This window comes from Oryctolagus cuniculus, chromosome 11, assembly GCF_051225735.1.
Source record: "Oryctolagus cuniculus isolate XC-2025 breed Fujian yellow rabbit chromosome 11, ASM5122573v1, whole genome shotgun sequence".
Classification (NCBI taxonomy): domain Eukaryota; kingdom Metazoa; phylum Chordata; class Mammalia; order Lagomorpha; family Leporidae; genus Oryctolagus; species Oryctolagus cuniculus.
In genome coordinates this window covers 110,531,360-110,557,154 of record NC_142877.1, presented here as the reverse complement: position 1 = coordinate 110,557,154, position 25,795 = coordinate 110,531,360, and the positions used below count along the sequence as shown (strand labels likewise).

At 51.9% G+C, this 25,795-nt stretch overlaps 1 protein-coding gene and 1 long non-coding RNA gene across 7 annotated transcripts in view; one reads left to right on the top strand and one right to left on the bottom strand.

The window, feature by feature from the left end:
* The window catches only part of SYN3 (synapsin III), a 457,275-nt gene that overhangs the window by 398,342 nt on the left and 33,138 nt on the right, over nt 1-25,795 (top strand).
* On the bottom strand, nt 18,721-25,576 carry LOC103348402 (uncharacterized). 3 transcript variants are annotated; one of them, XR_011380262.2, is made up of 3 exons: nt 25,337-25,576; nt 24,243-24,380; nt 18,721-19,352 (listed from the first exon to the last, which is right to left on the bottom strand). It is a non-coding gene; the product is annotated as an uncharacterized LOC103348402 (long non-coding RNA). The 3 variants fall into 3 exon arrangements; XR_016216299.1 differs by lacking the exon at nt 25,337-25,576 and adding an exon at nt 24,503-24,989; XR_016216300.1 differs by lacking the exons at nt 18,721-19,352; nt 25,337-25,576 and adding exons at nt 20,373-24,114; nt 24,503-24,991.

The following is a 25,795-nucleotide window of genomic DNA, read 5'->3' as shown; positions in this document are numbered from 1 at the left end:
GACGCCATTGAGTGAGACCCCAGGGAATGCGGCCTCGGCTCCTCCTGCGAGCGCGGGAGCAAACGTTACGTGCCCAGTGACGATTGGGAAATGCCGGCTCCTCTGGCGTGGCCTCGGCAGGAAGCGCCGGCCAGAGCCTCCCTGGTTCATGACTCAGGAGCAAGTGGCTGCTGCAACCGCAAGGAGAACTTAGACTTTTCATTTTGTTCCATAATTTAAATTTCTGCCCCCGCACTCCAGAAGACAGCCCCCCATCCTCAGGCCTGGGGTGCCCCTGGATGACACAGAGAGCTTCAAAAAATCATGACAAAATGGAACAAAAAGATAAGTTTATTGTGAGCAAAATAATTTGGAAACCCGTGTGTAGCTTTCTCACGATTTGCGTTTCCCATGATGAAGGTGCCTGGGCTATGTGCCGTGGTCCCACTCTCGCCATCGCTCCTCCAAGTCCAAGCTGACTCTGTGTCCTGCTCGTGGACGTGCAAGAGTCGGGATTAAAGGGGACGACTCCCTAAAGGCACGGAGTCCGACCTCCACCCAGGGGTTCCTCCGCAGAGACCTGGCCTCGCTCTTTGAGCGCTCTGTTGAGTCAGCAACAAGAACACTCAGGATGGAAGGATCCCAGGGGCGCCGTTCTGGGTGAACAGGGGAGACCTAGAAGCCGACTTGCTCTGCAAGGCTCCACCAAGGCACCCCAAGACTACAGGGGTCCAGTTTGAAAGCCACTCCTTGAGGTCAATAGAGTGCCCGGTACCATGGTCAGCACCCACGTAGCCATGTACCCATGCAGTCAAAAAAAAAGTGCCAAACCCCAAGTGTGTGCAAGGAGCCAGGTCAATGGCAGTGGATTTCACAGACAAGCACCTGCTCTCCTGGAGATCATCACAGGGAGTGGGGAGTAACAGAAAGCTACCAGAGAAAGGACCCAGGACGCGGGAGCGTGATGGGATGTGATGGAGTGGACAGGCTGCTCCCTGCTGCATGATCCCTAGGACTCTGAGCAGGTGACCAGGAGCAGGAGCTGGCTGGCTGTGGGACCATCTGCAGGAAGACCATTACTGCCAGAGAGGATGGCGGGAACAAAGGCCCTGGGGCAGTATGGGGGTTGGTGTGTTCTAGGAATTGAAAAAGAGAGTGGGGGGCAGGGAGGCGATGAGGTCAGAGAAGCAGGCAGGCCTGGGGCGTGTTAGCCCTTGTAGGCGGATGTTTACGAAACACGGGCGCCATTGGCACCCAACGTGACGGTAATTTTGTTTGCTGCAGGAACAAGGAAACTTGGACGTGTTCCTCGCTCATAAAGGAAAGGGCCCTGGGGGAGGAGCCAGGTGTCCTTGCTTGTAAAAAAAAAAAAAAAAAAAAAAGCCCTTCTCTCCCTCCCAGGCTTGCCCCTCCCTTCTTTTGCCTGTCCAGGTGCTCTTGGGGGGTGGGGGGCTTCAGATCCCTCCTTTTCGCCTGGACTCCTGCGTGGAACTTAGAACTGTAGCAGAGATCAGAGTGGGAGCCTACGATTAGCCTTTCCATGTCTGATGTGTATTCTCAGTTCCAGCAGAACACAAGGCTCTGTTGAGACACTCAGTCTCCCGTGGACTTCAGCACCAGCCTGCCTTCATCTTGGGGGTCCTTGGATAGCATCACGTTGAGCAAAGTCCCAGGGCTTCACCTGTTTTCTCTGTAATCTCCACCAATGCCCCCCAAACATCAAGGTGGAAGGAGAAGCCTTACCCTAAGGACCGCACCCGGAAGGGCTGACCTTTCTGAAGGCTTCGGAATTAAGCTTTGTTTTAAGGATCTGTTATTTATTTCTTTAAAGTCAGGATTACAGCTGGGGTGGCAGGGAGGGGAAGGTGTGTGAGAGATCTCCCATCCACTGCATCACTTCCCAGATGGCCCCACTGGACAAGGCTGAAGCCAGGAGCCGGGGAGTTCATCTGGGTCTCCCACAGGGGTGACAGGGGCCCAAGTACTCCCTCTGCTTTTCCCAAGCCATTAGCAGGGAGCTGGACTGGAAGTGGAGCAGCTGGGTCTTCAAACCTGGCACTCATCTGGGAGGCCAGCACCCCAGGCAGTGGCTTTTACCTGCCACGCCACAACATCAGCCTCTGGAATTAACCTTTGAAATATTTCATTTTCATGAAACATGGATCAAACGTTTGCACAACGCTTAAAAGCTGTCCATGGTACACTGAACAATGAATAGTCCACTTCAACCACCTTCCAAAGATGTGCCAGCACACTGACTGTGAAAATGGAGGAAAGCCCTAATCTGCAGTGTTCACCCACCCCAGGGTGGAAATGCTCCCACCCCAGACAACTTCAAGTTCATAGTGGCTAATAAGTGACTCACAGAATTTCTACACAGCAGTCACAAGCCAGCATCAGGGCACCATGCTTCCAGCCTTCCCATGTGCTTGGTGCTTCTGGGTGGAGCCCCCTGGAATGTCATCACCAAAAACCAACACCCACAGTGGCGCCCCAAGGTCCTGAGACCTTTGGGTGGAGCCGTTACGGAGAGGTGGGGACACAGGGGTGGAAGCCCACGAGCTGGAGTCACTGAAGTCCAGGGCGGGTTTGTGGTCAGGGACAGGAATGGTGACATCTCCCCAAGCCAGGTCCTCCCAAACCCACCTGCACTTGGCACACCTCGGATCATGCCCTGGAGACGCATCCCATGACCTCCTCCCTCAGAGCCTTCTCTGTCTCACCCATGACAACATGGCAGAGGGCACACTGTGCCCTGATAATTCATGAATCCATTAGTGGATTAACCCATTTATGAGGGCAGAACCCCCATGACCCAAGGAGGATTGCTTCCAACACACGAAACCTGGGATACACAGTCGGACTAGCCCTGCCCCTGCCCTGTGCCAGGCAGTGGTGTAGGGAGTGCAAGTGCAGCAGGGGACAAAGCAGGGTCCCTGCCTCACGGAGGTTCTGTCTCTGGAAGGCTCTCTGCAGACGTGAGCGTCTCAGTCCCTGAGGTCTCTGCTCCAGGGAGACCGGAGGAGAAGAGCTTCCATCCCTTTTATTTTAGACCCAGCATGGAACCCACACATAATCAGGCTGTGCTCCCAGCTCCTTTAATTCTGCTTCTTAAATTTTGGCTTGGGGACAGGTCGTGAAGGGCTGTGAAGGTACCACTGGCATAGGCTAGGAGTCGTGGCTTCCGTAGTCCTCCCTGGTAACCCATGAATATTCTAGGCTGAGCTGCTTCACAGGTTAGGCAGTTCTAGGAAGAAAACCGACGGAGTAAGCTTGAGGCTTCCTAGAAACAGGGTGGGAAGAGGACCAAGGCTTTGCCCCCTGGCTCCCAGGATGCATGCGTGGGGGTAGGGTCTGCCCTCACAGACGCACCCAGAGCCAGCCACTCCTGCTGCCCACTTGTGATTCTGTGCTTTGAGAATCAGTAGGAAGAAAACTAAGATAAAGGAGGAGAGAAATAGAGACACAGAAAGTAGGACGGGCAGGGAGAGGGTACTCCAGGAAGTCTGTTCCTACTCAGACTTGAAAATCCCGAATTCTAGGACAAGCCAGAAGAGCCTCCCGGGCTACCCCTGCAGCACCATGTGCCCAAAATATGGCATGAGCTGTAGTCATGATTTAGAACCCTCTACAGGTCACCTGAGAGAGAGAGAGAGAGAGAGATCTTCCATCCGCTGGTTCACTTCCCAAGTGGCCACAACAGCTGGGTCTCCCATGTGGGCTGAATTCTGCTGCCTTCCCAGGCCATTAGCAGGGAGCTGGATCAGAAGTGGAGCAGCCGGGACTCAGATCAGTGACCATACGGGATGCCAGGGTTGCAGGCAGTGGCTTCAACCACTACATGACACGCTGGCCCTATACAACTTTTTAAAACAATACACACACACACACACACGTACACACACACACACACGCACACACGCACACTTCCTCTCTTGCTTAAATGCATGCATTTCAAATGGTATCACCACAGATGATGAGTTGTATAGGGTCGCATCATTTTCCTAACACGTGTTGAAATGAACATCTGTTAACATTTTAAATGGTCATTCGTGTGCCCCCTATGTCATCCTGTGGACCTCCAGTGCTGTGCACGGTGGGTGAGTCACTGGGTCCCTAGCAAGGAGAAGTCAACACCACGATACCAAATAGACTGGAAGCAGTCGTGGCCCTTGACTCAGAAGTTACCCGGCACCAGTCACCCAGCCCTCTCCATGTACCGGTTCCCCAGGTGCAAAATGAGAGGGTTGACCAGATGTCCCTCAAAACCTCCAAGTTGCTCCTTCTATGAATGTATGTATCAGAGGCAATGTTCCGAGAGCTGAGGTCTCTGCCCCCTGCCCCCCTGTCCTGAGCCTCCTGCCTCCACTCCACTCCACTCCAACCTCTTTCCCTGCTGCACAGCGGAGCTACCTGGGAGAGCAACTGCACAGCTTCCACTCATTAAGATTCCATTTTTTAATTAGGAGGAAAAAAAAACCTGCAATTTTTCCAAACCTCAGCACAATGCTCTCACCCCTTTCACTCGGGCAAAGTGAGTCACATCCCAACCCACACACAAAAATCTCTTTATTGTTTTTGCAAAATATTTACAATGGCCTTTCGTATCCCAATCGTGCACAAGGGAGCCAGACGGACGAGGGGTAGGACCACCTCCTGGCGGGACCCCATGCCAGCCTCCTCCTCCCCGTCTGTCTCCTGGCTGTAGACAAACACCTCCCCAGTCTCTCAGGAAAGTCAGCAGGTTTTCGAATCCTCCCTAAAAGGCCGAGTGTGGAGGCAGGGGGGGCTCATTCCATACCGTGTGTATTCAACCACAGCAACTGCACATGAACAGGATAGGGTCAGGCCCAACACCCCTCCAGCATCACCCAAACCAAATACCCTTTACAGAGGCCTGGAAGAGAGGCCTCCATACCCAAGAACTATGGGTCACCGTGGCTAGGAGGATCTAGGCAATGAGATTTCATGCTGTCTGTGTATGCTGGACTTCACAAAAGCTCTAGATACTCTATTGATGAAGATGTGATAACTAATGACAAGCAGGTAACAGTCATTGCTGTGTTGTGCTGGGCCCTGTTCCGTCATTTGACCTGGTTTATTTCACTAAAGCTTCGTAATAACTCAATGAGTCACAAACTGTTATCAACCCCATTTTATAGATGAGAAAACTGAGGTCTAGAGACGTTAACACAGGTTGGCACAGCCTGGAAGTAGTTTTAAGCCTGACTCCCACACTCATGCTCAAAGCCATTTGTGGGGTATTCTCCATTTTTAAAAATCTTTTGTGTACACTCTTCTTTTCTGAGCACTTGTCGTGAGCGTGATGGCCCCCACCCGCCACTTAGGAGAAACAGGGAGTTGATAGGTCGGATAAATACATAGATACGAGGACACTTCAAAAACTTCTTGCTGGGGCTGGCGCGGTGGTGTAGCGGGTAAGGCTGCTGCCTGCAACAGCCAGCATCCCAGATGGGTGCCAGTTCGTGTCCCAGCTGCTCCACTTCTGATCAGCTCCTGCTAACGTGCCTGGGAAAGCAGCAGAAGATGGCCCGAGTGTTCGGCTCCCTGCCACCTGCGTGGGAGACCCAGATGGAATTCCAGGCTCCTGGCTTCGGCCTAGCCCAGCACCAACCGTTGGACCCATCTGGGGAGTGAACCTGTGGCTGGTTGCTCTGTCTCTGCCCCTCATCTCTGTAACTCCAACTTTCAAATAAATAAATGTTTTGTTTAAAAAGTTCACGGAAAATGCACTTGGTGAAAAACCAAGTTTGGGAATCATGCATTTTTCAAAATGCGCATTTTCCATCTACTTTTTAAAGACCCCCTCAAACATGATTTCCAGTTTTCTTTGAACCAGAATAAATGTACCTTGTAATTCCATGTAGCCATGAACTTTTTAGAGCATTGTAAATAGATATCTTTTTTTTTTTTTTTGACAGGCAGAGTTAGTGAGAGAGAGAGAGAGAGAGAGAGAGAGAGAGAGAGAGACAGAGACAGAGAAAGGTCTTCCTTCTGTTGATTCACCCCTCAAATGGCCGCTACGGCCAGCACTGCGCCAGGAGCCAGGTGCTTCCTCCTGGTCTCCCATACAGGTGCAGGGGCCCAAGAACTTGGGCCATCCTCCACTGCCTTCCCAGGCCACAGCAGAGAGCTGGCCTGGAAGAGGGGCAACCGGGACAGAACTGGCGCCCCAACCAGGACTAGAACCCGGGGTGCTGGCGCCACAGGCGGAGGATTAGCCTAGTGAGCCGCAGCGCCAGCCTGATAGATACCTTAAGACACAATTTCTAAATTTCCCAACCCTGTGTGTATGGGTATGCCTTTGGACAGCTTATTGGTGTTTTACACTCAAAGAAATTAAGTTTTGAAAGATTTCAGAATGCATTTCAGGTCATGGCATTTTTTTAGAATTTTATTTACTTATTTGAGAAGTAGAGTTACAGACAGTGGGAGAGAGAGAGAGAGAGGTCTTCCTTCCGCTGGTTCACTCCCCCGATGACGGCAATGGCCAGAGCTGCGCCGATCCAAAGCCAGGAGCCAGGAGCTTCTTCCGGGTCTCCCACATGGGTGCAGGGGCCCAAGGCCCAAGGACTTGGGCCATCTTCCACTGCTTTCCCTGACCATAGCAGAGAGCTGGATCGGAAGAGGAGCAGCCAGGACTAGAAACGGCGCCGCAGGCAGAGGATTAACCTACTGCGTCACAGTGTTGGCCCCAGGTCATGGCATTTATAAATGTCTAAGCCAGGTTCTGACCCTGAGCCCATAACCTGCGCTTTCATTACGCTGCCTACAAAATCACACTTGGCTTCTCTCACAACTTTGCGACTTGCATGAGAAGAATATAGAGTGTGCTGGAGCCCAGATCCCCCCAGAGTTCTATTGTTTATTTACAAACCCCCCAGTCTACGGCATTTTCGCAGCAGCGTGAATGGACTAAGACACTATCCAGCTCCTGTTTAGTTCCTGTCTCCTCCCATGGAATATGCCTTCGTGCCTGACACTGATTACTGCTCCCCAGTGCCTCGTGGAGGACCGGACTCTGTAGACTGAATGAACGCACACAAGCTAAGAATCAAATGAATACTGAGCACCCCAAGGGGTCTAGAGCCCTGGGGGAGTGGACAGGGGAAGGAGAAACTCCTACGAACTACAGTGAACCAGAGAGGCTTCCTGGGGGAGGTGATGGGTTTTAGGGCTTTGAGGGTTGAGGAAGGAAAAAGACCAGAGCAAAGGGAAAGGAAGTCAAGGGGCACAGGTGTGACAGCCCTGGGCAGGTCTCCCAGCCTTGTCTCCCATGAGAGCCTTGATCCTGCAGAGGACTTAATCCAGCGCTGACCGTGTCGTCCCGCCAGCCCTGGGCACCCTGCTCCTTAGCAAGCTTCCCCACCCCCGCCCCACCACATCCCCATGATGGGAAAGGCCATGGCTCTGGCCCAGACCAAGGGTGGTGGAGAGGAAGCGGGGAGGCCAGGAACCCAAGTTCACAAGTTCACCAGAGCTCCACTTCCTGGGCCTTCACCCACCTGGGAGTATGGAAAAGACAAAGCAGTGGGCTCTGGGCCCAGACAATCCACCCACGGCCTGGCTGTGCACCCTCAGGCCAATCGTATGCCATCTCTGATCCTTATCAGCCTACCTGGGGAGAGGGGGACATAACCCCCACCTCCATAACTTCAAGATCAGTCCTGCTGTCCAGGGCAGCTACCTTCTCTCCCCTGTGTCTGGAGTAACCAGGCCAGCGCCACACGTGAGATGCTAAACCTCAGTGTGCCCCAGGTTTCTTCTACTGAGGCCTGATACCCGACACTTTGCTCTCCCTTCTACATTCAGACCAATGGAGAGGTCGTGGAAAATCGTCCCTGTAAGTAAGTTCTGTGGAGGTGTCCCCTTCTCCATACCCAGGAAGTATAAGTCACCCCAAAAGAAGAGACCCGTGCTCTGTCTCGGAGTGGGTCTTCCTCACCCTCGCCTTCCCTCTTAGCCCCTTCTCCATCTCGGTGGCGTCTTTTCTCCTGTTCCTGGAGCTCTGGCTGTAGCCTCAGGGGCCTAGCTCCCCGCCTGCTCCTTCTCACCTCTGGATCTCAGAGCTACTTTCCCTCTGACAGCCTTTCAACGCTGCCGTCTCAGATTTTATAGGAATGAAGGAGTCTTTGCCCAGCCCGCGCTCCTCTCCTTCCCTGCTTTGTCAGCCAGTTTCTTGATGGACTTTTAATTGCTGCCCGATAATAGTCCATCGTGGGGTGCAGAGCGATCGTTTGAGGCAGGCATGCACTGGGCAGTGGCCATGCAAGGTGATCCGCCCCTCCCTCTCCTTAAACATTCGCCGTTTCTCTGGTTCGGAAGCTCCACGCTCCTCTGCTCAGTTGCGGTGAGCTGTAACGCTGTAGAACTCTGCAGCTCAGCCCTGTGTAGCTGGTCGCGTGCTTGGAACCTGTTCCCCAAGCTCCCTCTACTGCCCCTGCCCCCTCCCCTTTCCAGCCGCCACTGACCACTGTCCCAGCCTCAGCTTCCGGGAAATCCGCTTCTGCAGCTCGCATCCCCAAGGTGGGACGTGCAGTGCTCTCGTCTGGTTGAGCCGCATTGCTTCCCCCGATGTCCTCGCTCGGCGCTCCTGCACATGACAGCATGTCACTCCTTTTGATAGCGGTCAAGGTTCTTGCAGAAAAGCCGATGGCTGCTCTCGCCGCCCGCTCTCCCCCTCCCTAAATCAGCTCCCAGCTCTCCCCAGAGCTTGAGCTGGCCCAAATCCTTCAGGACCCCGAGGAGACAGACTTGGTGGAGCCTGCAGGCCTTGGTTTGACTTGGTCTCCTGGGTTTCCACGTCCTGAGACACCATCTCCCCGGCCTTTCCTTCTGCTTCTCCACCAAGGCGTTCTTGGCCTCCCTTGAATGTCACGGGCCCTGCAGTTCCAGCCGCGCCCTCGTTCCTCCTCTCACTGTGCACGGGACACCTGCACTGTCCCAGGCAGCAGGCCCTGGCCACAGCTTGTGCTGACTGAGCACTTGGTGTGTGGCTCAACCGGGAGGGACTGACGTGTAAAATGCACACCCCATCCCAAAGACTAGAGCTGCAAAGTGGAGACCATAAACTATCTCGTTCCTAACTCTTCTGTAAGTTACACATGGCCGTGATAACACTCTACACCTATTAGGTTAAATACAATGCACTGCTGAAATGAACTGCACCTGTTTCTTTCTGCTTGTTAAATGTAGCTACTAGGAAATCGATGACTACACGTGGGGCTCTCACTGTAGTCAGGGGGATGGCAGTGCCTTGTTACAGCCCCATCCATTGCCCTGGTCTCACCTGCCTCGTGGTGGTACCCGAAGCAATTCAGTAGGATGATAAGGAAGGCAGTCCAGGAGTTTTGGTGCTGGAGTGTGAACCACAGCTCTGCCTTTTGCTACCTGAGTGACCTTGGGCAAGCTGCTTAGGACAGATGGGAAACACTCAGGAAAGCTGGCCATTGCTACAGAGGCAGCTCTGCGTCCATGGCTGGGAACTCGGAGGCCAGACTGCCTTCTCCTCCGCTCAACACCTCTGTGACCTGCAAGACGTCCCCCAGCCCCTCTGTGCCTCAGTTTCCTCCTCCGTAACAGGCAGGACTCCCAGTGCAAAGGACTCCTGGTGACAGCTGGCTGTCAGCATTAATCTCTTGGTTAATAGATTAATGGCACTGAGAAGACTGACACTCAGCAGGTGGTCCTCTTGTTGGGCCCCCTCTTTGGGTGCTCACATCCACTCCTATGGCAACCTGTTCCACCTCAAACACGTCCTGCCTTTTCAGACCCCTGTTCCCACGGTCTCAGGTCAGCGCTGCACCGCTTCCACTCTAACCGCCAATGCTCTTGCCTAAATCATCCCTCAGCATCCGGCTACATGCTCCCAGCCACTTTCCACTGTGGGTGATGACGTGGAGGTCCTGACACCTGGGACTGGTGACACCGCTTCTCTGCTGAGAACCTGACATTGGCTCTCTGTTGTGCATGGGTGAAATCTACAAGATGCACCCTGATCCGCTGACTCCCCAGGGCCCTTGCTCAGTGCACACCACCTCACACACCATGTTCCAGCCACACCCAACCACTCTCCAACCCCCATACACCCAGACCGCTGTGTGCGTCTCTGCCTCTACCCTTTCCGCTTCCAACTCCCCCGAATGCCCTACATTCGGGTCAGCCTCGTCAACAGCAGATGCAGCCCGACCTAAAGACTCCCCTGAACCTGAGCCCCACACTCACTTCTGCCCACCCCGGGACTGCGCTGAATTCGGTGGCCCTGTCTGCCTTCGACCTTTTCCCTTTCAGTTCGCACGCCTCAGTTCCCTGCTCCAGCCTGATAGGAATCGTGAAAAATCCACTGTGCACGTACTAGATGCCAGGGACTGCCCTGGGGGCTCCACTCGAGTTAATGTACTTAATCCTCTTACCCGGAGTGCCTTTAAGCCGGGTGTTTAAAACCATCCAACAGTGGAGGGAGCCAGAACAGAAAGAGGTGGAGGAACCTACTCTGGAATTTGGTGAGACACGGTTCACGAGCTTCTGACCACCTGAATTTTCAAGTTCAGGGAAGGAAAGTTACTTGCCCAGGGCCACCGAGGGAGCTCCCTCCCCGGCAGGGACTGCAGTCCTGGCCTCCAACTTCTCCTCATTTGGGTGGGTCACATGTCCTTCCCATGCACGCTCAGGTTGCTCCTGTATCCAGGGAAAGAAGGGACCCCAGGCGGCCTGCCCCCAGATGTAGCCGCGGCAGTGAAATGTCCAGGTTGGGGCTGAAACAACAAGCCAGGCTCAGGCGAGCAGGGGTTTTGTTTGCTTGGCTTGGTCTGTTTTCATTACAGAGGAGCCAGAGCACTGCCTGGGGGCTCTGGTGCTCTCTTCCTCCTCCCGTTAGGCAGGGAGCAGAGTTGGGTGAGGCTGCTTGGTGAAGAAGAGCAGACAGGAGGCAGAACCGGTCAAGTTCAGGGTCAGGGCACTGTTTGTGAAAGACCGGGCAGAAAGGGAGCGCTAGGGAGACCCTGGGCTGTCACCACACAGGCGAGCGATGCCCACGCAAGCCAACCCAGGCCGCTCCTTATCTGAAGGCTAGGTTCTTCGACCTCAAAGGGGAGATTTACCCAAGACTCTGTGAAGCCAAGATGAGACAAACCTTGGAGGAGTCTTGGAGGAGTCTGCTGCTCTGTCTGCAGCCTGACAAAGCAAGGGCATCACGCAGGGAGCAGGGGGCAGGTCTGGCTGCGGAAGTTTCGGCAACTTTTCTAAAATCACCAGGACTAGCGCTGCTTGGTACCCTTGGGGGAGGTCCCCTAGGAGGAGCCAATGAGTCAGTGCCTTTCAGAATTGGGGGCCAGGGGCTGTCTCTTCCTCAGAACTGGAAGTTCTCTTTGTCGCATAGTGGAATCATTGGACCCCTGGCTGGAACAAGCAGTCAAGGACATTTAGTCCTGCCTCAGTACAGACTTCAGAAGTATAGACTTCACGATACGCTTTTCCAGCTGGTCAGCCAGGCCGCAGGCTCGGTGTTGGGGTGTAATAGGAGGATGGATTTTGAACAATCAAATCTCTCACCTTAGCACAGATCAAGATACTGAAGAATGCGGCTTCCGTAGACAAGCAAATGCTATAGTTTGGATAGGATATGGCTCCCAGCCTCATGCAGGCATTTACATCCCGAAGTCATAGATTCATGGCACTAAGAAGGTGGAAACTCAATCTAATTGTGGTGTCTAGGAGGAGGTCCCCAGGTCACTGGCGGTGACCCCTGGAAGGTCGTTCTGAGGAGGGGCCAGCCTGACCCTGGTCTGTGAGCTTCCAAAGCCATGAGCCCAAGTAAACTTCCTCCCTTCCTGAGTGGCTTGTCCAGATGTTGTTGTAGTGACAAAAAGCTGACAAGCGAGCTACTCAGTACTGAACCCCAGGGTCAGATAGATTTGTCCCCCCAAACCTAGGCAGCCTGGAGCCTCCCCAGGGCTCCCCACACAGGAGCCTGATCTGAAAACTTAACATTTGGGAAGCAAGAGTGCACGAGAAGCTCCTTGTGGGAAAAAAAATAGCTTCCAAAGAGAAGACAGAGAGAGGTGGGCTGGGCCATGCCTGCCCCATTTCTCCTTCAAAGCTGCCAATCAGAGCATGTCATCCTTGCCCCCACCACGTGGAAGGAAGCTACAGGAGTTTGGGAATCAGAGCTCCCTTCTAGTGTCTTCTAGAATCTACCAGAGTACCGGAAAGTACTCTGCTTCCAAAACAAAGGACTCAGGTCCCTAAGTCTCTCCAAAATGAAAAATCCCAGCCCCGACAGAGCCATGGCAAGCATACCTTCCCTGCAGACTTAAGCTGTGGGCCGGCAGAGCCAGCACGGGCAGCAATTAGCCAATAAATGCACTGACCCTGAATGAAGATTATTTGGTGGAAATAATGGAAAATTCCACCTCGAGCTGGCTCAAACGCCGCGAAGGCCTGCGGCTCAGGTCTCGGGGAAGTCTTTCCAGCTCTGCTCACTGGTCTCAGAGTCGGTTCCGTTCTTGAGCTGTTCCCTTGTCCTATGTCTGGGCTGTGTGGGTCCTGTGTATGTCCTCTGGGGACAGAAAAGACCTGAAGGAAGATTCTGCTCCGGCTGATTGGGCTGGTCCGTTAGGACATGTGAGGGTGGATGGAACTGAGCACAGGGTGGCCCCACAATCTGCCCTTGCCCATTCTAGGAGGAGGCAAGGAGAGGGAAGAGGACTCAGCCTTCCAGGTGCCCAACTCAGATCGCTGTCTCCCTCATTCTTGCCTCGCTCTCACACCGCACAGCCTACCTGTCAGCAAGCGCTCTCCACTTGACCTCCAAATCCTTCTATTATCTACCACCCTCATTCAAGCCACTGCAGTCTCTCACCTGCAACATCGAACTCCCCTTCTAACTAATCTCCCTGCTTTTCAGCCCTGGCTGTAGCCACCTCCTGGCAAACCCGATCCTTTTTAACTGTCAGTCGGACCGTGTCATTCCCCTGCCCAAAGCCCTCCATGGCTACCAGAGTCATTCGACAGGCTTTGCAATGGCTCTGAGGTCCTACATGACCTGCCCTCACTGATCTGACCTGTATCCCACCTCTGAGTCCTTGGGCCACCCCATGGCATCCACACTGCTCTCCAAGTGCACCCAACAATCTCCAAGCTTGGCTTGGTACTTGGCTTGGTACTTGGCTTGGTACTTGGCTCTTGGTACTTGCTGCCCTGTGCCTGGAGTCCGCGATCTGTGACTCGGCCCTTTACTACCTCTAGGTCTCTGCTCAATGCCTCTGTATTAGGGATGATTCTGGTATAGCAGCCCCACCCTGACCCCCACAACTCCCACTCCCCTGAGCCTAACTTATTTTCCCCATAGCACTCATCTCCACTTGACACACCTTGTATTTATTTATCTACCATCCTCCCGCCCAACCCCACCATTGCAGTGTGTCTGCCTCTCCAGCCCAGAAGGTACAACAGTGCCTGGCTTGTAGTATGGGCTCAATAAACATTTTGTCTGATGCACGGCTGGCCGGGAGAGTCATCAGATCTCCATGGAATCTCAGTGCTTCTGTGTGCCAGCTGGGAGTTCTGCAGCCAATTACATAAGCTTGCTGGGCCACAATATTTTCCTGTATTAAATGGGAAAATAATAGAACTTATCTCACCGGATTGTTATGAAGACTAAATGAATTAATATCAGCTCGTAGAACGGCACCTGGCACATAAAAAGCACTCGTTCAAGGTAGCTGTCCTCATCCATCACCGCTGCTATTATTGTCGTCATCACCGTCATTACTATTATTGATTCACGGGCTGAGTCACATGGTCCCAGCCCAGTGCCCCACCCTGGCTCCCCTGCCTCTTCTCTCCAGCCAGAGATGGTGATTCAGGTGCTGGGCAGCCTGCCCTGTGAGTCAGCCCTGAGCCCCGGCTTTGCTGGGGTCCCCTGGCATTGGCTGCCTTGGCCAAGGGACCCTTGAGTTGAGTCATCATGGCCATGAGTCCAGCTGGGGGACACCCTGGCCATGGCGTCTGGCTGATAGAGCTTGCCCTCCCGGGTCCTTCCAGGAAGAGACCGGGCACCTGCCGCCTGGCACTCCCAGACACTGCGCTCTGCCAGCTCTTGTCCATCTGTCAGCCAGGCTGGCAAGAGAACCAAATGCAGGCAAAGGAGGAAAAAATGGGCATAGAAGAAAGTTGCCTCAATCCTCTGCCTCCAGACCAGCATGCTGTCAAGGGCAAATCACAATGTTCAGAGTTCACCAGACCCGGGTTCAAGTCCCCATATTCCTCCACTTACCCAGCTGACCCTGGACAAGTTCTCCTATCTGAACCTCAGCTGAGAAATCTGGACAAAAACATCTCCCTGTCTAGGCAACCGGAAGCTTACTGAGTGGAGGTAAGTTAGCTTCCAATCCCAGGTCCATCTCCAGCCTTCTCTATTCTACCCTACAAGGTTTGGAACGGGGGGAAGGATCCCCCTCCCAACTTTCCTCCTAATTCCCATTCCCACACCTCCCCCAAGAAAGGGAGGGGCTGATCTAGTCAGCCATTCCTTCCTTCATTCAATGGCTACTTAGGGAGCACATGCTTTGTTCTACATGCTGTGTTTAGCCCCGAGTGTGGGAGCCATGGTCTTGGGGCCAACACTGTGGCACAGCGGGCGAAGCTGCCACTTGTGACGCTGGCATCCCAGATCAGAATGTTGGTCCAAGGCCTGGCTGCTCCACTTCTGATCCAGTTCTCTGCTAACGCACCCAAGACAGCAGCAGAAAAGTTCCTGGGCCCCTGCCACTCACATGGGAGACCTGGATGGAGTTCTAGGTTCTTGGCTTCAGCCTGGACCAGCCCTGATGGTTGTGACCATTTGGGGAATGCACCAGCAGATGGAAGATATGCAGATGGATGATCTCTCTTTCTCTTTCTATCTCTCTCTCTCTGCCTTCCAAGTAAATAAGTAATTCTTTAAAAAAAAAGAAGAAGAAGAAGTCATGGTCTAGTGGGAGAGAGAGACAATTTACAAGCAAGCAAATAAATTTCCAATTACAAGCTCTCCCCACTTCCAGGCAGGAAAAGAACAAGTTGTTAAAAGAGAGAAAAATGAGCTCTCGGAGAAAACTTCTGAGGTGGAGGCATTAGAGCAAAGACATCAAGAGTGAGACTGAGCCATGCGCTGGACAGGAGGGAAGAATCTTCCAGACACAGAGGACAGCACATGCAAAAGCCCAAAGTAGGAAAGACCCCGGGCACTTGCTGCAGGAAGTGCCCGGGGACTGCCAATCAGTGTCAGGGTCAGGGTCATGGGTGAGGGCGGAGCGGTGGGGGCAGAGGCTGGAAAGAGGCTGGGCCAATGTGGGTTCCCGGCCTGAGCTTCCCTCCTGGTGGGGGGGAGAGGGGGGGACAGCAGCCCTGCCTTGCCGATTTCCACTGCCTAAACACAGTCGCCTCATAGGTTGTTTCCAGGTTTATGGTTGCTGACAGAGTCAGGGCTTGTCTGGGTACATCATGGCTCAAAGCCCTGGGTGGGGGTGGGGGTGTCTGTTTTTGAAGATTAAATGAGATAATACATGCAAAGTATGCCATACCGCTGCTGGCCCGGCGTGAGCACTGCACACAGAACAGGTAAGGACCCTCTGCAAGAACAAATGTGGAAATGCTGACATCTCTAAAGCCAGCGCCCACCGTGAGTGGTGAGTTTACAGTTTCAGCTCCATCGTCAGCACAGAGAAAGTCGGGGTGACACCGTGGGCCACACGCCTGCAGCAGCCTGCACTGGCCTCCAGCTCTGTGCTGATGAGCCTCTCCTGACTCATCCGTGTGGGCATCAGCCCCTCTATGGCCTGTGAACTCCTTGAGAACTGGAAGGAAGGATGCCTTGACTCTCTCTCTTAGTCCAACCCTCAAAGAATATTTCCTTTTCAGACTTCTGTTGGGACGATTCTAAACAGTGAGATTATACTTGCTAACTAACCCACCTTGCTAATTAATGCGGCTTGCTAACTAACCCACCTTTGCCAACTAGTGCACCTTGCTAACTATCCCACTCTGGCATTAACTCCATGCTCCCAAGGCATGGATCCTGCATAGAGCATACACCCTCCCTCAGTTTCCCTAAAAGGTGATTGGTTTCCAGTGTCTCTTGGCTCACTGGGTCTTCCTCCCCGGGTTTTCCAGACCCAGGCTGTTCATGAAGAGAGGACAATCTCTTCCGGAAGATTCTTCCGCTACTTACTGCTCGGGGAAAACCCCAAAAGTAATACCGTGAGGTTCACAGTTCCCGGACTGCACTGAGATGCCCCAGAGGGCCAGGGACTCCCAAGGCCAACGTGGTATGTTTTGCAAGTCCAAGGGAAACACGGCAATTCTCGGCCACTCTCATTACTAGCCAGAAGAGTTGAGCGTTTCTGGTTTAGATGACTTGTTCCTTTCAATGGTGTCGTAACTTAGTGAGGCTGGGATGTTAACAGTGGTCACGCTAAAAAGCAAGTATCATGTGAAAATCAACAAGGAACAGGAAATGAGGGTGATAGCATCCAGTCTGATCCTAAGGTTTGGGAATTTGTGCAGTGCCCAACAAATACTCCCATCCCAGGAGTAAGCAATGGTCGCTGCTTAGAAGTGAAATCCAAGTAGTGTATGCTTTCTTCTAACCAGTTACTAAGTTCTTAGGACATAAACACTAAGCTATTCAGCACTAACTACTTAATAGATTAAACTGTCTGGCATTTCTTTTGGCCTAGGAAGGCAGTAGGCAAAAAATAAATAAATAAATAAAGTCCCTGAAACGGATGCCAGGAACCAAGGAAGTTTGAGAAACCTCTATCAGTGTTGGGTGCTGGTGACCCCCGTGTGCCTCTGCTTAGTCACTGAAGCCAAGCTCCGGGGCTGGGTCTGAGCTAAACTCCATGAGCACAGCCTGGCATTCATATCAGACCTCTGCTAATCCCACCTGGCAAGTCTAGGGCCTACAAGCCTGGTTAAGAATTTACTGGGTGGTGACCCAGCCATGGAACCCGCCCACTTTCACCCCATTTAACTAGTTTCTTGATGAGCTGATACCACTTTGGAATGAGCTGGACACATGCCTTCCTGTTAGAAAAACAGAAAACAAGCAATCACAGCTGTGCCAGGGTTCTGGGTTTATTATCTCAGACTAGGAGAGGCCCGGATCCCTGGCTGGCCCTGGCAGCCACTGACTGCCAGAGAGAAAGACCACAGAGCACCAGGGCTGAGCCTACTGTTATTTTTGGTAGACATCCTCCTGACTTTTCGCTGATTTGTCAATAACCGGGTTCAGTATGTGACCTCATGTGGTTATCTTCGTTTTAGAAAAACAAATGGGTCTCAGCCATCGCCCCGGGAAGGAGCAGGCTCCAACGGGGACCTTGACAGAGGGAGATGTGTTGGACGTGGACTTGGCTGGGGGAGCAGCTGCTCACTCTTGGCGCTCAATGTTTTCTAGGCGATTGAAGCAGAGCAAGTGAACTTGAGGCGCTCATGTGTTTCTGGGTTGGAGTTAATTCCAAACCATTTTCTGGGAAGGATCTTGGCCCATGCCCTGAGTTCCCTTCCAAGGGGAGATGGAGTTGCCACTTCCTCAGGCGTGGATCTCAATGAACCCTCCGTTTCCAATAAGAAGACTTCAAGGCTCGGCTTTCTGTTTAGGCTGTGAGTCTCTCTGTTTCAATCCCAGGGCCCTGACATCTCTTTCTCCCCTCTGCCCAGGCTCTCTTCTTGAAGCACTTTCTTCATTCACCCTATCTGCAAATACTTACTGAGTACCTACTGTGTGTCAAGCCTTATGCTGGGTGTTACGGGGAAGAGGGGGAATAAGCATAATTGTTGTGGCATTTATTGGATGCGTGTAATGTCAAGTGCTCCTCCAAACCACTTGCCTGTGACATCTCACTTCATGCTCAACAAGAGAAGTTGGCTAACATCCCCAAGGTCACACAACAAATCAGTAATGGGGCTGGAATTTGAACTTGTATTCTTAAACACCCTGTTACATTACTTCCCTAGCAAGACACAGGAGGAGGTTGCCGGTCCCGTGGGCTTCCGTGTTGTGTTAGTGGAAGAGAAAGGCAGTAAACATAGTAACAGACAAGTCATTTCAGATGGGTTCAGGTGGTAAGCAAAACAATAATATTAAACCAGTGTAACCCAGCAGAGATTGCCCAGAGCAGGCAGAGAGCAGCTGGAAAAGCCTCCACGGAGAGGTCCCCTGGCCATAGACAGCTTGGGAGAAATCGTCCCAAAGTGCAAAGGCAGCGAGGCAGGGACCAGCGTGGCTGAAGGCAGCAGAGATGATCAAAGTCATGATTTTCAGCCTGGGCTGAACTTCTGCCTGGGGGTCTTTAAAAGTACTGAGGGCTCACCTGCAGAGGTGCCCCCAGGAAATCAACTGGACACGTGGCCTGGGCAAGAGGAATTTCACAGGGACATGGTTGCACAGCTCCGATGAGAACGACAGTGCCTGGACCACCAGAGGGAGGCGGCATTGTCTCTCCTTCAGCTGCAGCTCCCCCAGATGTAGGATTTAAAGGGTTCAAAGCTGGCCCACTTGTGTCCACAGGAAGCTTTGCACTCTGAGCTTGAATAGGCTCGCGTGCAGGTCCGTCCCAGCGCCCGGGAAGCTGGTCTTCAGATGCCCCGGGAGGGGTCGGCACCCGGCCGCTGAGCCCCATCTCACTGCTCGGAATACACACGAGGCCACTTCCAAAAGTTCAAGGAGAAAATGGAATTAAAATCTACGTTTATTTTGGTGCAAAAGTTTTCAAATCCATGTACAGAGGGATCCTCGAAAAGTTCATAGAAAACGTATATTATGAAAATACTGCATGAATTTCAAAAGTTTTTTGCAACTAAATGAACATATGTGTTCGTTCCTTTTTCTGCGAATTTTTTGAAATTGCTCTCTTGGTTCTGCCGTGTCTCATGGAAGCGCCTAGAAGAGGGATCAGGAGGGGAGAGTAGGCTGGTGCTTCTCTCTCCAGAGAAATTCACACCTCAACATTCTCCTCTGTGGGTGAGATCCGTTGCACATCCCCTCACATTGTGACGTTCATAGAATATTTCCAGAGGGTACGAAGGAATCGTAGCAGCAGGAGGCATGAATTTCGAGTAAGAGAGACATTTCCTGTTCATAGCTTTGACCATTTTATGCCTTGTAGGTGTACTGTTCTTGCAAATGCAAGAAACATAGTTTACAGAAAACAGATCCAGGTATCACTGGAGTGCATGTCGTTGGCCACCTCCAGGTGCTTCCTTCGAGCCATGCTCATGGCTGACCTGAGATGCTCTTGGCTGAGCTCTGTCCCCTCGGAGTTCACAAGTTAAAGCCCTCACCCCCATGCGACGGCATTTGGAGATGGGACCTGTGGGAGAGAATTAGGACAGATGAGGTCACAGGAGTGGGCCCCTTAGGATGGGATCAGTGGCCTTGCGGGCAGAGATGCCAGATACACTGTCCCCACCGCGTGAGGACATCAGTAAGACACAGCCCTCTGCAAGCCAGGAAGGGGCCCCCAACAGAACCCTGCTCTCAGACTGCCCAGCCTCAAGACGTCAGAAATAAGTAAGTGCCTGTTGTCGAAGCCCCGCGGTCTGTGGTATCTCATCACGGTAGCCAGAGCAGACCAGCACCTGAGCCTGCACCTGGGGATATTCTAAGAAACACCCGATCATCGGAGAGCACTGCGGGAGCTGCCGTCTGTCACATGTCACAGTGTCCTCTCCAGGAGTGGCGCAGGACAATGTTAGACTGTTTTATTGTACGAATGGTTGTAAATCTCTTAGGCTTATGGCTCCTTTTCCTCCCCAGGGAGATGGAATGGTGTTAACGACAATTTCCTTGTCTTAGGTAGTCACGCCAAAAAAGGAGTCCCAGCCACAGCCACACGTTACCGTGTGCACTTTCATCCCATTCCCAGTACAATGCTGCCCGCACCCTTATGGCTTCCGCCTTTCTGCTTGGTTTTAACCTTTTATTATGGAAATGCTCAAATACTTGCAAAAGAAGAGAGCATGGTAAACTGGAACTCCATGGACCAATCACTCAAAATCCACCATTGTCCACTGATGTCCAATTTTGTTTTGCATACACCTCCACACTTGCTCTCACACATTGCTGGATACTTTTCTCATTTCTGAAAAGTCAGCTCCGACTCTCAAACAATGCACACTTCTAAAGAATACAATTCAGTGGGGTTTGTTCACAAGGCGGAACCCGGATGCTTCCGTCACGCCCCGGCCATTAACGGCCCCTGCTCCTTCCCTCTTCTCCTCAGTCCTCGGCAGCTACTCCTTAACTAACTTAACAGATTATTTTAAAGCAAGTCCCAGATATCATTTCTCCCATGAATGTTTCAGAGTGCATTTCTAACACATAAAAGCTTGCTTTTTTCTTTAACAGAGCCAAACACCATTATAACACTTAAAATCTTCCTAATTCTTTAATATCACCCACCATCGATTCAGTGTTCAAAGCCCCTGTTAATTGATTTGTTCTCATCATACCCAAACTCAGCCTTCCTATTCACACGATCCTAGGACCTAAATCTCTTTTGATCTATAGCAGTTCCTTTTTATCTGTTTCTTGTTTTCCTGTCATCTCTCTGTTGAGCAGGACACCACTTTTCAGTAGAACTTGCTTCACTCTGAACTTGACTGATGGCCGCTACAGGTTGCGCCTCTTTTGCCTGCCTTTCCCATCACCCAGGGGTTAGACAAGGAGATCGGATCTGACTCCGGTCCTGGGTTTTGGCAAGAACACTTCCTGGGTTGAGGTGTGCATTTCCCTTGTGAGTCTGGAGGCACAGGGGGTCTGGTGGTCTCTCGTTGGGGATGTCAGGACTGATCTGTGAATGCACGTGTTGCCTGCATGATCCACGCATCGTGATTTCCCAACCCCCATTCCCAGGTCCTCGTGACCTTGAGCACTAGTTCTCCGATCCATCACTGCCTTGGGGGCTGCGGAAGGAGAATGTTCTCACTCTCGTACTCCTGCATTTATTGGGTGGAATTCATCATAAAAGGACACTTTTTCATCTCTTTATTGACCATTTTAGAATAGTGAGACTGGGTCTTAGCATCCACCAATAGCAACCAGTGGCTTGTTAAAAATTATGAACAATTTGATATATTTCAATCCATTGAAGTCATTTATTTTGTCTAATACTCAAATGATCCCGCCTTTGACTAAATGGAGTCCTTTCAAGTTGATTCACATGTGTTTTTCTGACATGATATCCACTCTTGCTAGCATGATAAGATGGTCTAAGATGATCATGTATATTTCCTGCCCCAAACCTACAATCTGCCATCCCCCACAAAGAGCCCTCATTAAAACCACCAAGATAATGGTTTCTAGAGACTACAGTCTCAGTGCTAAATATGTTCATTACTATGTTGTTGGTTGTTCTTTCTAGACCTTTTCAGTGAACACAGAAGAAAATACATGTATTAAAGAGGAAAATACAGCATAAAGTCAGACTGACATTTTGAATTACAATCTCGGATTATAGAGTTTCTCCTTAATTTCATGGATTTTAAAATTGCATCTCTTTTGCCTTATACTTAAAAATTTGGCTCCTAATAACATTGACAGTATTACTATCATAACAGTTTTTAGATAGCTATACCATTATTATTACTCATATAATATGCTAAATATTTCTTAGCAATTTAAAAAAATCTTTTGGATATTTTCCACAAGACATACTGTTGCTACTCAATTTCCTCCTCACCCCCGCCCCAGTTGAACAAATATTTATGGACCATTTACCATGTTCCAATAATTGATTAGGCAGGTATATGTAAAACACTCTTTTTAACCCAAGCCTAATATGAGCTGGTTTCAGACCCTTTACTGTCTTGAAATGCCCCCATTTGGCAATCTCTTAAACTGTGTGGTGCCAGAATTAGTCAACATCAAGGTGCTCTATAGGTAGTTTCACCAGCCAGGATCAGATAAGCCTGTCCCCTACCTCTACCCAGAATACACGCAGTGTTCCTGCCTCGGGGCCTTTGCACTTGCCATTCCTTGCCTGCACGGCTCACACCCTCACTTCATCCATTCTCAGAACAGTCTTCCCCAGTAACCACCTGTGACTCTGCCCCTCCTACTCAGCCTTCCCCTCCCACCTTCCCCTCTCCAGAGCACCTCCTCCACCGCTCCACACCATCATCTGTGTCCTTCTCCCTGCCATTCCACTAGAATGAGCTCTTCAAGGACTTAGCTACAGTTTAAGCACCTCTAGGAGCATTTGGGCAACAAGCATGCAATACATTGGTTTACTGATTGGATGAACATACCGAGTATGGAATTTATAGATACATACTGAGTGTCCATTACACCCAGGTTTCTTCCAGACACTGTGCTGGAGCCTGGAGATGCAACAAGGAGTAAACGATGTATGATTCGTATCCAAGTGGAGCCTTGAGTCTATTAATTATCTTGCTTCTATTAATGCAGCTGAACACCAAAGCTGGCTTTCATGAGCCCCGTGTGGTGCTTGTCCTCGGTGAATACCTCCAGGTCATTTTGTACACGAGACCCTAGGGATCCACATGTCCCGGGGGAGGGCTTTACGTTCACCTGCCAACAGCCAGCTCTCTTGCTCTGCCCCACCCTTCCATCTCCCAGCCTCGACCGGTAACCAGGCCTCTCAGCTCTGTGTCACTCACGACTTTGGTGGACCCTTGCTAATCCTAATTCCTAAGGCTGCTTGGCCTTACCTAGATTACTTCTCTGAGCTTCAGTTTCCTGGTCAGTTATTTGTTTTATTTATTTATTTTTGACAGGCAGAGTGGACAGTGAAAGAGAGAGAGACAGAGAGAAAGGTCTTCCTTTTGCCGTTGGTTCACCCTCCAATGGCCGGCACGCTGCGGCCGGCGCACCGCACTGATCCGAAGGCAGAAGCCAGGTGCTTCTCCTGGTCTCCCATGGGGTGCAGGGCCCAAGCACTTGGGCCATCCTCCACTGCACTCCCGGGTCTCAGCAGAGAGCTGGCCTGGAATAGGGGCAACCGGGACAGAATCCGGTGCCCTGACCAGGACTAGAACCCAGTGTGCCAGTGCCGCAGGCAGAGGATTAGCCTAGTGAGCCGCAGCACTGGCTTTCTGGTCAGTTATTTGTGATAACAACAAGTATCTTACAGTATTATGATGATTTTTAAATAAAACTATAATAAACATCATTATTATAGCAAGAGGGGCAGTGAGAGGGTGTTGTGTTCAATAAAACTTGATTCTCTGTAGTTGAATAATTGAGATTCTTTGCTGAAACTGAAAGATCAATAAACACTTCTTTGTACTTAGTTGTTCATCCAGCTGCAAATCCTGTATGATCATCCCAATTGCATCTCTTCTGAGGTCTGTAGGTTAGTGTAAGGGTTATCCAGATCATTATAGAGGTTCTGGAATACATTACATGCTATTTAAATATTTATAGGATACATAAATGATTTGGCCAAATGGCCATCCATCTGAGGATTAGACAATGATTGGATTCATTCATTCGTTAACTTACACATTCTATAATTATTGAGCTTTTGAGAGATGCCAGACACTGGGCCACCTGTTGGGGCCCCAAGAGGACTATTTTGCGCTACTTGCTCTAGAAAGGATGCATGGTAAATTTCCAAGACACAACATGTACAACAGGATACTCAAGTAAAAGTCGGGCAACAGCAAGTCTGCTTCTAAAAATCCATCATCGAGAAACAGAGGCCAACACATGGGTGCACAGAAGGCCCTCCGTGAGGTCACGGTTTGTAAGAGGAAACTCTCTAGACATGAGGGCCACGTTCTGTACTCTCGGGGGTTTGCCGCTTCCATCAGAAACCTTGCAGGACCTAGAGAGGACAGAGTTTCTGCAGAAGGGGACGGGCGGCCAGGAGCGATGGGTAGGCAGAGGTGGACGGATGTTGGGCGGGCCCTTTGCCCATGAAGACATTTGGCAACAAGAGGCCGTGGGACGTGGTACCATGGGGATGGTGCATTGACCGCGGTCCACACGCTCGTCGGTAAGGGACCGGCTATCTCCGTGGTTATACAGCACACAATGGAATGGTTTGCCGTCAGGAAAAGAGATGGAGGCGGACGTCCGTGTCCTTCCCTGGACTGGTCCATGGCCGGCTGTGCAGTGAGAACAGGAGTGTGCAGAATAGTGAGCATGCTCTGCTAACCTCAAGACTTTCTAACAGGGAACATACATATTTGCCTTCAAAATGCAATGAAGGGGTTAAGCCAAAACCAATGGTTACCTGCAGAGGGGAGAGACGGTGGAGGCACGGGAGACACACACTGCCTTCCCGGCTTGTGCAGCTTCACGTTGTACCTCTGACTTCCGCCTCAAGCAGGTGTGGCTGTGTAATTACACAAGGAAATGCAGAAACGGCTTTCTGGAAGAGAGAAAGCAAAATGAAGCGACTCAGCCCTGCGAAGTATAACTGAGCCCGTGGGTCTCTATGCTGGCCTGGTTTCACTTTCACTGTTGGCTGTGAGCCGTGAGGTCATAACCCACCTGCACTGCCTTGCCCCTCTGTGAGCTCCCCGGATAGGAGCTGTTCAAGCAAACAGAGAATTCCAGGCTGGAACCGGGGATCGGAATCCCATTCAGAACACGACACTGCCTCCCAACCACTCCTTCCAGTGTCTCTGCCCCTCTGTTCCCACTCTTCATTCACTCATTCGCCCCAAGGACAGAGCACACACGTGCACACACAAAGCCCCCAAGGAAGGTAGAGCGATCCAGAAAGCAGGAGAGGGGAGGAGCGGAGTGGGAAAAACTGCACGGGGACCAGGGGAGGAGAAGCTGAGAGCAGAGGAGGAGGCGACAGTGAGGAGGGCTCGGGAAGGGAGCAGCAGCGGAGGACATGGAAGGAAGGAGGCCAGCAGGGTAGCAGGGGCCCTGACAGGGAGCAGGGAAGGCGGAGGAGGGAGGGAGGAGGACGGAGGCGAGCAGAGGGGGTGGGCGTGTCCCTCGGAGCCCCCTCGCAGCTCCTCGGGGCAGCAAACGGGCAATCTCGGATCACAGCTCATCTGGGGCTTCCTGTTTTCAGCTTGCCTCCCTGAACCCTTCGAGGGGTGTCCAGCCAACAAATAAAGCACAGCGCCAAGTCGCCCTGCCCAGGCCGGCGGCTGTTCCCCCAGCTGCTGTCCTCTACGCCCTCTCACCCCACCTGCCCTCTTGGGCCTGCTGACCCTCCCAGCACCCCTCCACCTCTCCCCAGGCTCCAGACCACCTGCACCCCCCTTCTGCAGGGTCCCAAACCTCATCAAATTCGCAAGGACTTGTGCTGGAAGCTGGAACCCTCCGAGAGGGCGCACCCAGTACAAGCACCTCGGGGAAGCTCACCTTATAAGATGTACACCCCGAGAGCCATTTTCTCTGCGTCTTTCTGAGCTCCCCTGTTTTCACTCCTGCTCCACTCCCCATCCAGCAAACACCCCTTAGCAGCTGCAGTGCACAGGGTGCGCTGCGGGGAGTGAGAGTCATGGTCCTCAGGAAGCACACAGTCTAGTCTGGAGACAGGTACGGCTGGATCCAGGGGGCAGCTGGGATTTATGGAGAGCAGGCACTGTACAGCTTGGGAGTTTCTCTGTAAGGAAAAGAACAGGAAGTTACCAGGAGCTTGGCCAGGGCTCCTGGGGAGACTTTGACACAGCCTGTGAAAGAGAGTTGAGTCTCTCCTTGGTGGGGGAAAGAGGGAGCCCTCACCCCAAAACTCTCAGGTCCCCGAGGGAGGCTGGGCTGACCACTAACTAATTGGACCACCAGATCTACCTCTTGTCTCTTGGCTTTCTTCTATCCACC